The 12,221-nt window shown below is 45.5% G+C and overlaps 1 protein-coding gene across 4 annotated transcripts in view; it reads right to left on the bottom strand.

Annotated features, from left to right (window-relative positions):
* CREB1 (cAMP responsive element binding protein 1) overlaps window positions 1-10,708 on the bottom strand; it is a 39,877-nt gene extending 29,169 nt beyond the window's left edge. For 2 of the 4 annotated variants that reach the window (XM_041472853.1, XM_041472856.1), the window contains exon 1: window positions 10,325-10,708. The gene's annotated coding sequence lies outside the window, so the exon portion shown is untranslated. Of the gene's footprint in view, window positions 1-4,173; window positions 4,265-7,560; window positions 7,597-10,324 lie in introns of all 4 variants that reach the window. The other 2 variants (XM_041472855.1, XM_041472854.1) reach the window with 2 other exon arrangements.
* Between the last annotated feature and the right edge of the window lie 1,513 nt (window positions 10,709-12,221).

Raw genomic sequence — 12,221 nt, 5'->3', positions numbered from 1 at the left:
CTCACCTAATTGTCAATCTACGCAGATTTCTTGCAATTCTTACCAACTGTAAAAGCTTTCTTTTCTCAAAAATGAACCCATATAAAATTGCCAAAATGCACGCCTCTTTTCTCTCTGGGGCTGCTGAAAGTACTGTGGCTGACCTCACCACTTGTGGCTGCTGGTTACTTAATGGAATCCATCACAACATTGTATCTGAATGCTATCATTTGCAGGCAGGCATCTTTAGTGCAATATAAAATATAGGCACCAAATTATTTTATCACGCTGTTGGGGAACTAATGTTTCTGCTGAATGTAGCACAACTCCAGGAACAGCTCCAGGCTCTGCAATTGGTACAGGCCAGCAAGTCAATAATCAGCACAGCCACTTGTGAGGAGCTTTAATTTCTGGCCCTAATCAAATTCTCATTTTACCTTTGACTGAAACAAAGGTGGGTAGAGAAGTGGGTAGAGAAGTGTGGGTAGAGAAGTGAGGGATCTACGATTCCACGGGATTTGAAGCTGACCTCAGCCCAGATGGGGGCAGCTACCTGAAGACAGCCACTTCTCGTATTTGCTCGTCTCACTGCAGGGTTGAACTGTGACAGCACATCAGGCTGATGGCAATGTTAAAAGGTGACATGATTACATCTGTACTATGACAAGTGAGGGAGTTCTGCTCAGCCCAGGGTGAAAGCTTGCTGGATGGAAACAGCACCCATCTACGAGCCTGTTAATGCAGCCTGACCCCAGGCAATGGAGTACAGAGGTGGGTACAATAAACTAACACCTTTACTGCTAAGCAGGCCCTGTGTCTGAGCTGGAACACCCTGCTCTCAGCACGGGCTGCTAGCCCGGGCTCAGCGCCACAGCAGAGCAGCTCTACGAGCCCTCGTAAGGAGGCAGGTTGTACCTGCAGCGAGCAACTCAGAAACAGCTCTCTCCTACCACCCAGATATCTAGATATGCCAAATAAATAATCTACCCTGCTGTACTGGTCAACCAGCAGAACATTTTGAGCCACTTCCTTTCACATCACGTGAAGGTGTTCTGAAGGTGTTCAGTAGCAGAGCTACGGCAGCCCAGAGGGAAGAAAGGAGAGCTAATTCTGCAAGCGGTCAGAGACCGTCCCCTTTCCCACTGACAGGGAGAAAAGAGGATTGTTACTACAATAATTAAAGGAGTATTCAGAGCAGAAAATGATGCCAAGTTAGCAAGGCTAAGATCCATTTAAAAGAAGGTGCATGTGTTCCTTTTTTCCACTGGGTAGAGCTGTCAGAGCTTGAGATTTCCACCTGACCTGCCAGAGTCATTCAGATGAATATTACATTTGTTCTTCTCCATATGCATTTCTATGTTTTATGGTCTTTTACTGCCTCACCATTCATGCTGGCACAATAAGAACCACCTAAATGCTGCATGACATATTTTGAGAACTTTTTGACATGTTGTAAGGATCTTTGTCCACTTGCCAAGCAACCTTTAAACATTCCAGGTCTGAGGCATCAGCTGGAAGAACTGTTGCAATTCCAAGCCTGGGGCAGCCTGAAACTATGTAGGGAGGGCCTCCAAACATTTTTATTAAATAAAGGGTTATCTCTGAGGTGAGGGAAACTTGTTCTCAGCAAACAACTACAGGAGCGATGACTGACTGCTCAGCAGAGTCACTCTCCCAAAGTGAAGAAGGTCTAAGATGTTTTTAGGACAGGGGTATTTAATGTATGACTGCCTCCTGCACAGGCTGCACTCTAGAGATGTGCTAGGGAAATCCACAGGCTCAGTCACTGGGTCTGTGACAAATGCTTATGTGAGCAATTCTAAAGCTACTTTGAATCCCTACAGATGACCCAGCTCTCTTGTGGCGCTTTGAGCAGATCAGGAACAACTTACAGAAAGATACAAATAAAAACCAGAGCATTACACCAGGCCTACACCCATGGTTAACCTGACTGCTCCAAGCCCAAGGGCCAAAAATACAACATGTAGTCACCTCAGACCTGTAACAGAAAAAGGAATCACATCCATACAGGTGTTTCTTTAATTCTATTAATTTCAATTACATACCAGGTATGATTTAATGGAATAATGTGATAAAGCCAGAGAACCACATAAACATGTTTATTATTACCTGAAATCTTTCTATTCCAAAGAAACATTTTCAGAATCTCTGCTAATTTTACAGTGCAAAAATATTAATAGACACATGTAATTTATCAGAATAGAGTACTGTAAGACTGGACCAAAGGTTCTTAAAGAGATTACACTGATTAAATATGACACTCTAAAGTAATATGAATGTAAATTTATATTCCGAAACTCAAATCTTCTGGGAAGTCCCAGATATTCAGGGGATTTTCCCACGAATAAAGTAAATGTTTCCTTTTCCACTTTATAATGAAGGAGAGCAACTGTCAGTATTTAAAGGGTTTTTTATGGTCTCAAATGTCAAATTAGAGACCTGAATTTTATCATCCATTTGCAATAATATAATAATGATAATAACAATAAGCCTGAGGTTTAAATAGCATAGGTCACCTCAGCCAAATACTGTACACTGAAAAGAGACAGATACTGGAATCCCAAAACAACACATATCATACTCCCTTTCACATCATTCTTCTGTTGCAGAGAACTATCAAATCAGCTGGGGAACTTAGGGCAAGCATGGAGTTTCAGGTATTTATAAGCTACACATTTAAACTTGACATGAGAATTTTAGGTGGAATTTGTGTCTGCTGGTGAGAAGGGACAGTTCCATGGCTAATGTTTCTAACCCAGTTCTGAATGTCAGTGGCTAAAGCATCAATTCATAAAAAATATCACTTGAGATATTTATGCTGCAAGCTTGACAGAGATGAACTATTTAAACAAAGAGTACTCATTCTAATTGATGCTTGGAACATATGTGGTATTTCTAGAGTTCAACCCATAGTATAAAAGCATGAAGTTTTATAACTTGGTAAATACTGGAAAGTCTTGTTTAAAAAAATTTGAACACGTCTAATGAGTTCAGAAAGAAAACACAACAAAATAGATGTTTCAGACCAATGCTTTAACTGTTTTATTAATAAATATCTTTAGAGTTGTTCACCTGAAAGTAAGACAGAGTTATTCATACAAAGCTGATAATTACCAAATATCAAGTCAAGTCTCTGAAAAAAACCCAAAAAACCTAGTATCTTTAAAAGCAACATAGTTTGTTTATTATTATTATTATTATTAAATAGCTTTGTTTCACTTTTAACAGGCAGTATAGATTATTTTTTGCTTTCATGTCCTCCAGGAAGTGAAAACCTTTGAATTCTTTCTGAGGTTGGAGTACTAGAGTAGAGTATGCCTGAGTATGCACAAGAAAAACAGCACTTCCTTACAAACTTTGCCCTTGCCAAATTTCTGAATGCATCCTATTCACAAAATTAATTGCAACATTAAAACCAAAATATCTACATCTTAAACCGCAGCTTAGACTTGGAAATACTTTTAAATCCTAAACTTGCTCTGGCTTTACTAGTTTTATTGAAAACATCGTTGCTTGGTCAATTAGCACTTGTCTTGAAGCATCATCAGACTATGTTGCTTAATGCATCAAAACTAAATCTATGACCCAGCCTCTCCCTAAAAACCAACTGAAATGCAACGGGGATCAAACTCTGCAGTAAAATAACTCTGACTAACATTATCAACCTAGTGGATTCTAGTTTATTTTTCATCTATCTTTAAAATTTGCCTGGGCAGTGCATGAGAGCCTTTTAAAGGAGAAAGATCACTCACATGCCTGCCAGGCAGATCTACTCTGCAAAAGCATCATCTCCAAAGAAAGAATAATGTTTCTCAAATACTATACTGGAGTTTGAGACCTCCATTACTGACTGTCCCCACAGACCAGGGGTGTGATTTGCTGGTAATGCTGAAGGTCTGCAAGGACCCAGAGTAAGCAACTGGAGCCACTGATGAACCAGAAAGGACAAGAGAAAGAAACAGAATCCATCACATCAGTGTGTTGCACACAAAAGAAAATCTCCATTTTGCTTTCTGCAACTACAGTTTTGCTAGCATTTCTGCTGGCATCATTGCCAGCTCAGGCTCTGGTTTCCTCTAAATTCTTTCTTATTTACACCTGTCTGTAAAGCTGTCTAGTAAACGGCACCAGGCAATCAATTTGCACTACAGACAAGGAACCACAATTCCTCGCCTGGACCAGTTCTCTGATCCAGTTCAGTCGTACTGTGAAGAGAAGCAGGAACAGGGAAGGTGGAGCCAAGTCTACCCTGCTGCAGCCAGCCCTGTCAATGAAAGCAAGGTAAATCAAACCATGGGTATAGGTGTCATGAGATTGTGGGAAGCCAACAAAGATGCTGAAAAAAACCACCTCTATTCTGTAACTTGATTACTGTTGTGATGACTCTGTTAGGAGTGGGAGGCTGGAAACAGGATGAGTATTTTTTATATAATCAACATTAACTTTCTGAGGATTGGGCAGAGATGTATTTTTCAAACAGCCATGCTGCTGACAAAGCAGCTATTTGCAGCAGGTAACACACTTCTTTCCCTCCCCAGTTCAGGGTAATGTGCACTGGTTACACATCCACATTAACTTTACACTACAACTTCCAGGCCAGTAGTTTCAGCCACCATTAATTATTTTACAATCTGGAAGGCAGGCCAAGGCAGTTATCAGTTTGTAGCAGCAGTGACACGACAGCGAGCTCACTGCCAGGCCCACTGACAGGACGTGCACCAAGAGTTGGACCTGGATCCCTTCTGGAGCTTTGTATTTCAACTTAGGCTTCATTAAACAGACGTTACACATCATTCTCCCCTGCTGACTGGGCTTCTCATCATGAAAAGTACCTAAAAGGTACACTGATCTAACCTCTTGAGAAGACTGAAATCTGCCTCTGATAAGGAGCAGTTAATTCAATCACACAGGTATCACCAATCTTTTAAAACAAGGGAACTTTCCTTATTTGGTTCTTTTTGTCGTTGTTGTTTATTTTTCGACTTACTGTGTTCTTAGCCTTCCTAGCTGCAAATACAAACTCATGTGGCTCTGATCACTATGGACAGAGTCCAACTCTTCCTTCTTGCTCCAAGTCATGGATATTGCTGCCATTCCCCAAGATGGGTCTGCTGACACAGCTCTCTGCTGCTGAAGGGAGAAATTGCGTACCCCTCCTTCCTTCCCCTACTGTCACTGCAAATCTGCATTGGCGTTTGTGCCACCAGCTCAAACAAATCTCAATCACCAACTAATTCAGCTCACCCATGCAGGAGAAAATTATCTACTAAAAAAGTTCTCTCCTGGGTTAGTGATTTGAACTGGGTTATTAGGTTTTGTATACAATCAACACTACAGACAATGTAAAGGGATGGTCCAACACCACACAGCCAGGAGCAGGAGGGAGACAGCAAGACTCTGTCTCCTGAGAGCCACATGCAGCTGTATCAGCTCAGACAAAACCACAGCAACAGATTACTTTTGTTGGTTGTACTGTGGCATTAGTACACAGTAACCTTTCTCACACCTTCCCTTCCTTTTTATCTCTCAGAATTTTCCTATCAGCACAAAAGGAAAATTTGGATGAGTTTCACAGAGGGCAGGGGTTCTACACGTACAGTAATGCCCTAGGCTTTTTTTTTTTTTTTTCCTCAAGAGAAAGAAAGCTCTCTACAATCCAGAAAGGTGTAAATTTACAAATCCTGCTCATATTGTAGGTTACTTGGAGCAATGGGCAGGCACCAGTGCATTCTGAGGCCAGGCCAGCTACACACAGCCAGATGCTGTGTCATCAGAAAAAAAAGGCAAGAAAATAATGCTTCCCATCCATTATTTAATGGGGTATAAAAGATGATGAGAGAGATTTTACAGATGAGAAGAGATTTTGACATTCAAGCCCAAGGAAAGGTGCAAGGGGAAGTGAAATCCAATTGATACTGGAACAGCATAGAGAATGAGAGATTTAAGGCAGCACCTATAAGAAAAGTGCATGTAATATTGGACCCAAAATGTCACAGGAGGTTGCAGAGTTTCTGAAGAGATGACTACAATATTGCAGCAAAGGGCTGCAGTGAATAGCAACAAGTGAACTTAAAATGTGAATTGAAAAAAGGAAGTAGAGGAAGTGCACAGAAACTTGCTAAAACACACACAGAAAAGGTGTTTGAGACAAGTAAATAAGCAGCACAACAAACCAGTTTAATACATTATATTGAAGTTTGGGAACAGCTGTTACTCATGTTCATTTGCTCGTGGTTAGCACATGTAAGAACTTAGACTTAGCTGAATGATCCAGCTCTGCGGCAAGAAGAATCCCAGCAGGATCTGTGTCATCCAGCTTAGTTATAAACACAGCAATAATTTAAAAATTTTTACATAGGCTGCACTGTCTCACTTAGCAGCAGAGCTGATTGAGCTGCCCTTATCTCCCTGCTCATTCCAGCCCCATCCCTTCCCCTGATTAAGCTGTACAGCTCCTGTGCAGCCATGCAGCAATCAGGGCAGGGAATGATCCAGGTGAAAATGAACCAGGCTCCACACCTCTCAAACAGCTGAACCATTTCCCCATGCAGTAGCCCAAGTATTTGTGCAAGTGCAATGGAAAAGACATGGAAGATGCTCTGGCCAGTATTATTGCCAAAAAATGCTATGAGGAACTGTGGTTTCAGTTCATCAGCCAGGAGATAAGCCTCAAGAATTCCCAGATTTCTTAGACTACCTGCTCTTTTGTGAGTTTAGAAATCTATCTGAAGAAGTTTCTGCCTAAAGAAGAAAAGACAACCGAGCTTTAGTTCTGCCATGTGCAGGGAAAAGGAGTTTTCCTGATAACCTCAATGACTAAACAGACTATCACTGAACACTTAGAAGATCAGAAATTTTTACAAATCACTTTAACTCTCCCCTCCAAAAAGCGTGAAAGCATCAAGGACAGAGATTTTTATTTCAGTTTCCTGAACCAAGGTAGGTTCCAAAGAGTTCACTGTAAGGCTTCCTGCAACTGTGTCTCAAGTAGCCAGTGTAGTCTGTCAGAGAACAACTGAAAAGTAACAAAATCCAGAACAGCAATTGGCAGGACTCTCCTATCTTCAGAACTATTTTTCCATTTTTCACCTAATGGTCTTTTTTTTTTTACAAAATATCAGCTCTTACAATATTCTTAGAACAAAAATAGGAATGCTTATCATCTTAGGATAATATCCTGTACTTCCCTGCACTCTACTCAAAACACACTGCAAGTAACTAACAAGTAGCAGCGCTGCTTTATAAACTTGTGTGTATGTACATGTCAGATAAACATATATATGCATCCAAACAGGAACAGGCTTCCTCCAAATTCTTTATCCTCTCACCTTAAAGTGTCTCTTCCAACACTGAGTTTTCTATTCTTTCCACTTGACACATAATACTGTAAATCCAGCACTGCCAGACAAAAACAGCAGTAGAGAATTCTTGGCTGTTTTTGAGTGCTCTTTTTACCTGAAAGGCCAACTAGAGCCTGGCACATTTTCACCTCCTGTGCAGCTGACAAGGCTGTTTCAGAAATATGGAAAGCTGGAAGGTGTTGTAATCGTTCTCACTCACCTTTTTTAACTGCAGTACAATCAAGTGATCTAAAAGCTTTGAAGAACAAAATAGGTATCAATGCCTTCATGTTGGGAGATGTACATAGATCATTAATGGCAGGGTGCTCAGGTTTTCATAATCACTATGAAATATGATCTCAGACTGCAGATGAGGCAACACAATTTTTGATTCAGTAAAAAAAAAAAAATCACTGCCTTGTCATGAACTTCAGCTGTATGCAAGTAGGTACCAGAGAACTCAAAGGAAATTGGGTAGGGTTGTTTCTGTGCTGAGGATTGCTGTCACGTCCCACAAAACTAACTTTAGTTAGATTAATGACAGAAAGCTAACATGGCCTTCTCACTGCACAAAAGCCTTGAGAGGTGTGGCATGAGTAACTGATCTCCACTTGCTTCCAGAGATCCAAAAATAGAGGTGAAGTGTGAATATCCCATTTGTTTCAAAACGGTGCCAACAGAAATTCCCAGTTGGGGCCTTGTCTCCTATCAAAATATGCACCTACAGAGCTGTAGCTGCACTTAGGCAAGAGGAGCTGCTTCTCACTGCAGCAGAACAGCTGCTCTGCAGAGTAAGATCTACAGAAGATTTCGTACAGCAAGAGCTGTGCTGGTGCAGGTTTCCAAGAAACAGCCAGACTGATGACTTGACAGTCTAAATGAGATGTTTCTAAATTTTCTGTATCAGCAAACCCCTCTCCCCTTTTAGACCTTTGGGGTGTTTTTTGTGTTGGGTTTTTTTTTGTTTGTTTGACTGGTTCTTTACTTTTTTTACCCAGAGAAGTAGACACACATATCACCAAATCTAGAAGAAAAAAAATAAATTAGATGCAGACTGTTCAGTGCAGATCCAAACACCATATTGAGAGCACCAATCTGCATAGTGGTGTTCTCTCAATTAAAGCATTAAAAATGATTACACTGTTCTTTACTACATGCAACAATTTCACTTTAGGTCACATGTAAGTGATGCTTAGCAAATACACAACCACCTCTCCATTCCCTTTTCTCCCTGACCTGTGAGGGGACAAAGTTGGTGAGGAAATGCAGAGACCTGTGTTTGAAACATGGATTTGAGAGTCTTCCACTCTACTACGAAACAGAATAAAATGAATTGTTTTTCTAAAACTACAAAAAACAACAAGCAAGGATTTTCTGTCCCATTTTTGTATTTACAATGTAGTGCGTATTCCATCAAACCAAGAATGAATGAAATACACCAACAAATTACACTCTTTTTAATCACTATCAACAGCTACATTGCTTACTGAAGTCCTCAGATGTCTATTAATCCCTTTAAAGTTTAAAAACCCTCTTCTCATGTTGGTATTACACAGTGAAGTTACGTAGAGCATCTCTGGCCTTCATTTCAAAAGAAGTGGTGGAAGTGACAGAAAACAGAAATTCACATACAAGGAAGTATACATGTGAATTACAAATATCCATTTTGAACAAAACCTATTTCAGTGACTTCGTATTTTACTGTATAAATCCACATTTGTTGATACAAGGAAGAAAGGATGCAAGCAGAGTCTCAAAATTCCTGTATTCTAAAATCGTGTTTAGTGGTGGTCAGCATGGGACTAAACAGAGACACGTGATAATTCTAAGAAGTCTCTAGTCTTTTATTTAAGAAATAGGAAACATGTTTCTAATCCCAGGAAGGGAAAAAAAAAAAAAAAAAAAAAAGACAGGTGTTATTGCAGAAGCAGATTGTGAGCCGGCATTCCAATATTTAAGAGAAAGAAACAAAAATTTTAGAAGTATTTCATGAAAAAAAAATCATATGCTCATTTAAAACTTTTTATCCGTGTATACATTTAAGAAGTGTAACAATCATTGCTTAAAAAGTTTTTTAAGTCTGCCACGTTGTTTTTGCTTACTACTGTAACACAAAATTGCAGATATCCAGGATTTGAAAGTAGAACAAAGTCAAAACACTGTCTTCTATTCTAGGCAAGAAAAGAGGGAAAAAAGCCCCCAGCTGCAGCAAGGCAAGGCTGGTGTAAGGTGGAAAGAAGCATGTGAGCTGACATTTGCTATTAAAGCTGGGATAGAGGTCAAATCCTCTCGCTGTGCAGCACCCAAGTCTGTGGAAAACTGGCAAAAGCAAATCCCAAACCGAGATTTACCAGCCGCAGCCTGGCTCAAGTTCACTTTGGGTTAAAAATACTACCGGGGAGAAGCAGGGCGGCAAGAGGGAACCGTATCCCTGTTACGTGACCTGCCGCCGGGCTCGGGCTGCGCCCGCGGGTCCCGCCCGGAGCGCGGTGTTGGGTGACCGGCACCTCTGCCCGGCGCGGCCTCCCGGAGTCGGAGCGACAGCGAACCGCCGGACCAAGCGCTGCCCCGGCTTCCGAGCACAGATTTTATTAAAAGCTTCTCGTTACAGAGCCGGGGAGCGCCCCACGCACTCGTGTCCATCACGGCGGGAGTCTGTTTGTTTATCCGTACGGCGCGCTCGGGGCGCCGGGGAAGCGGAACTCCGGCGGGCGCGGGGGGCCGCGGCGGCCCCGCGGGAGGGTCCCCGGAGCCCGGCGGGGCCGGGGGCGGCAGCGGGGGAGCGAGAGCCGGAGCGCACACGGCGGGGAGGGGGCGCGGGCGGGAGCGCGGCCGCCCCCCGCCGCCGCTCCCCCTCGTCGTCGTCCTCCGCCGCCTCCTCCGGGGGCCGGGGGGCGCGGTGCCCCTTCCCCGCTGGTCCCCGCCGGGCTCCATTTCCTTCCCTCCCCCCCGCCCCTGTTTGCTGGGCGCCGTCCTCCTCTTACCGGTTACCAGGCTGCTCCGTCACTGCTTTCGTTCGCGCCTGGGATCTCGCCGCAGTTTTATTCTCTCCCCCACGTAACACACCGCGTCAAACTACACCTCCGCCGCGTCACTCACACACACAGGCGCTCCCAGCCCGGCGACAGGCAGGCAGCGGCCGACTGAGGAGCGCCAGCCAGGGAGCAAGCGCCGAGCGCGCCCGGCCCCGCACGGAAAACGCCGAGCGCTCACGGAAAGCGCCGAGCGCCCGCCAGGCGGCGGGAACGGCCGAGCGCGCCGCCGGCCCCCGCGGAAAGAGCCGAGCGGCCGCGGAAACGAACGAAGCGCCCCGGAGGGGGAGGCGGAAAGAGCCGAGCGGACGGCGGGAAGGCGCGAGCGGCGCTTCCGCCCCGGGGCGGCCCGCGCGGGAAGCACCGAGCGGGGCTGCAGGGGGGGAGGGGGAGCGCGCGCTCCCNCGCTCCCCCCGCCCCGCCGTGCGCGCGGCCGAGGCGGCCGGAAACTCGCGAGCGCTCACGGAAGCGGCCGAGGGGCGGCGGAGGCCTGGGCTTCATCGCGGCGTCACCGAATCCACCGGGTTGGGAAAGACCTGTGCGATCGTCACCTGTGACTGAACGCCACCATGCCAGCTAGATCATGGCACTAAATGTTCAAGTTCTCTAATCACCTCCGGGAACGGTGACTCCACCGCCTCCCTGAGCAGCCCATTCCAATATCTAATCCCCCTCTGTGGGGAACTGCTCCCTGATGGCCAACCTAAAGCTCCCCAGGCTCAGCTTACGACCGTGTCCTCTTGTCCTTTTGCTGGTTGCTTGGCAAAGAAACCGACCCTCGTGTGGCTGCACCCTCCGTTCAGGCTGTTCCTGAGTGACAAGGTCGCGCTGAGCCTCCTTTTCCACAGGCTAGACCCCCCACCCTCAGCCACTCCTCACAGGACTTGTGCTCCAGCCTCTTCACCAGCTCCATTGCCCTTCTCTGGACACATCCCAGCGCCTCAAAGCCTGTCCCGAATGGAAGGGCCCAGAATTGGACACAGCATTCAAGGAGTGGCCTTATCCATGCCAAGTACAGGGAGAAAATCAGTGTCCTGGTCCTGCTGGCCACACAATTCCGGATACAGGTCAGGATGCCACTGGCCTCTAGGGCCACCTGGGGACACTGGCTCATGCTTAGCAGCTGCTGACCAGTGCCCCAGGTACTTTTCTGCTGAGCTGCTTTCCAGCCGCTCTGCCACAGCGCACAGAGCTGCGTGGGTTTGTTGTGACACAAGTGCAGGACCTGGCACTTGGTCTTCTTGAACCTCGTGCCACTTGTCTGCCTCCATTGGTACCACCAATGATGCACCATTGATCCACCCTGCCCAGATTACTGTGCATAGCCTTCCAGCACTTCAGCAGATCAGCACTCCCACGCAGCTTGGTGTTGTCTGCTAATTTGCTGATGGTAGACTCAAGTCCTCACCCAGATCATCAGTAGGGATATTGAATCGAACTGGGCCCTATGCTGTCCTTGGGGGACACCCCTGGTGACTGGATCCCAGCTGGATGCAGCACTGTTCACTGCCACACTCTGGATCCACCCATCCAGCCAGTTGTCAGCCCAGTGAGGAGTGCCCCTGTCCCCACCATGGGCTGCCAGCTCTTCCAGGAGTATGCCATGGGAGATGGTATCAAATGACCAGGCATGTCCCCACAAACACATTGGTGCCATGGGGGACCTGCTACCCCCAGCTCTGCAGGGGTATCTCTCCATGGGCACCCCCTCCCTGCGTGCCACACTGCCAGGGCTGCTGCCCAGACCCCCTTCCTCAGCCCCCAGTGTCACCCCAAGACCCAAGCACCTCTTCCCTTTGCAGGCACCATATGGCAGGTGAGGTGCCATAGGCAGGCCATGCTGCCCCTC

The sequence above is a fragment of the Pyrgilauda ruficollis genome, unplaced genomic scaffold, assembly GCF_017590135.1.
Source record: "Pyrgilauda ruficollis isolate IOZ18807 unplaced genomic scaffold, ASM1759013v1 scaffold3, whole genome shotgun sequence".
Lineage (NCBI taxonomy): Eukaryota > Metazoa > Chordata > Aves > Passeriformes > Passeridae > Pyrgilauda > Pyrgilauda ruficollis.
Note: the sequence above shows the minus strand (reverse complement) of the source record. Positions and strands in the feature narration are given on the sequence as shown.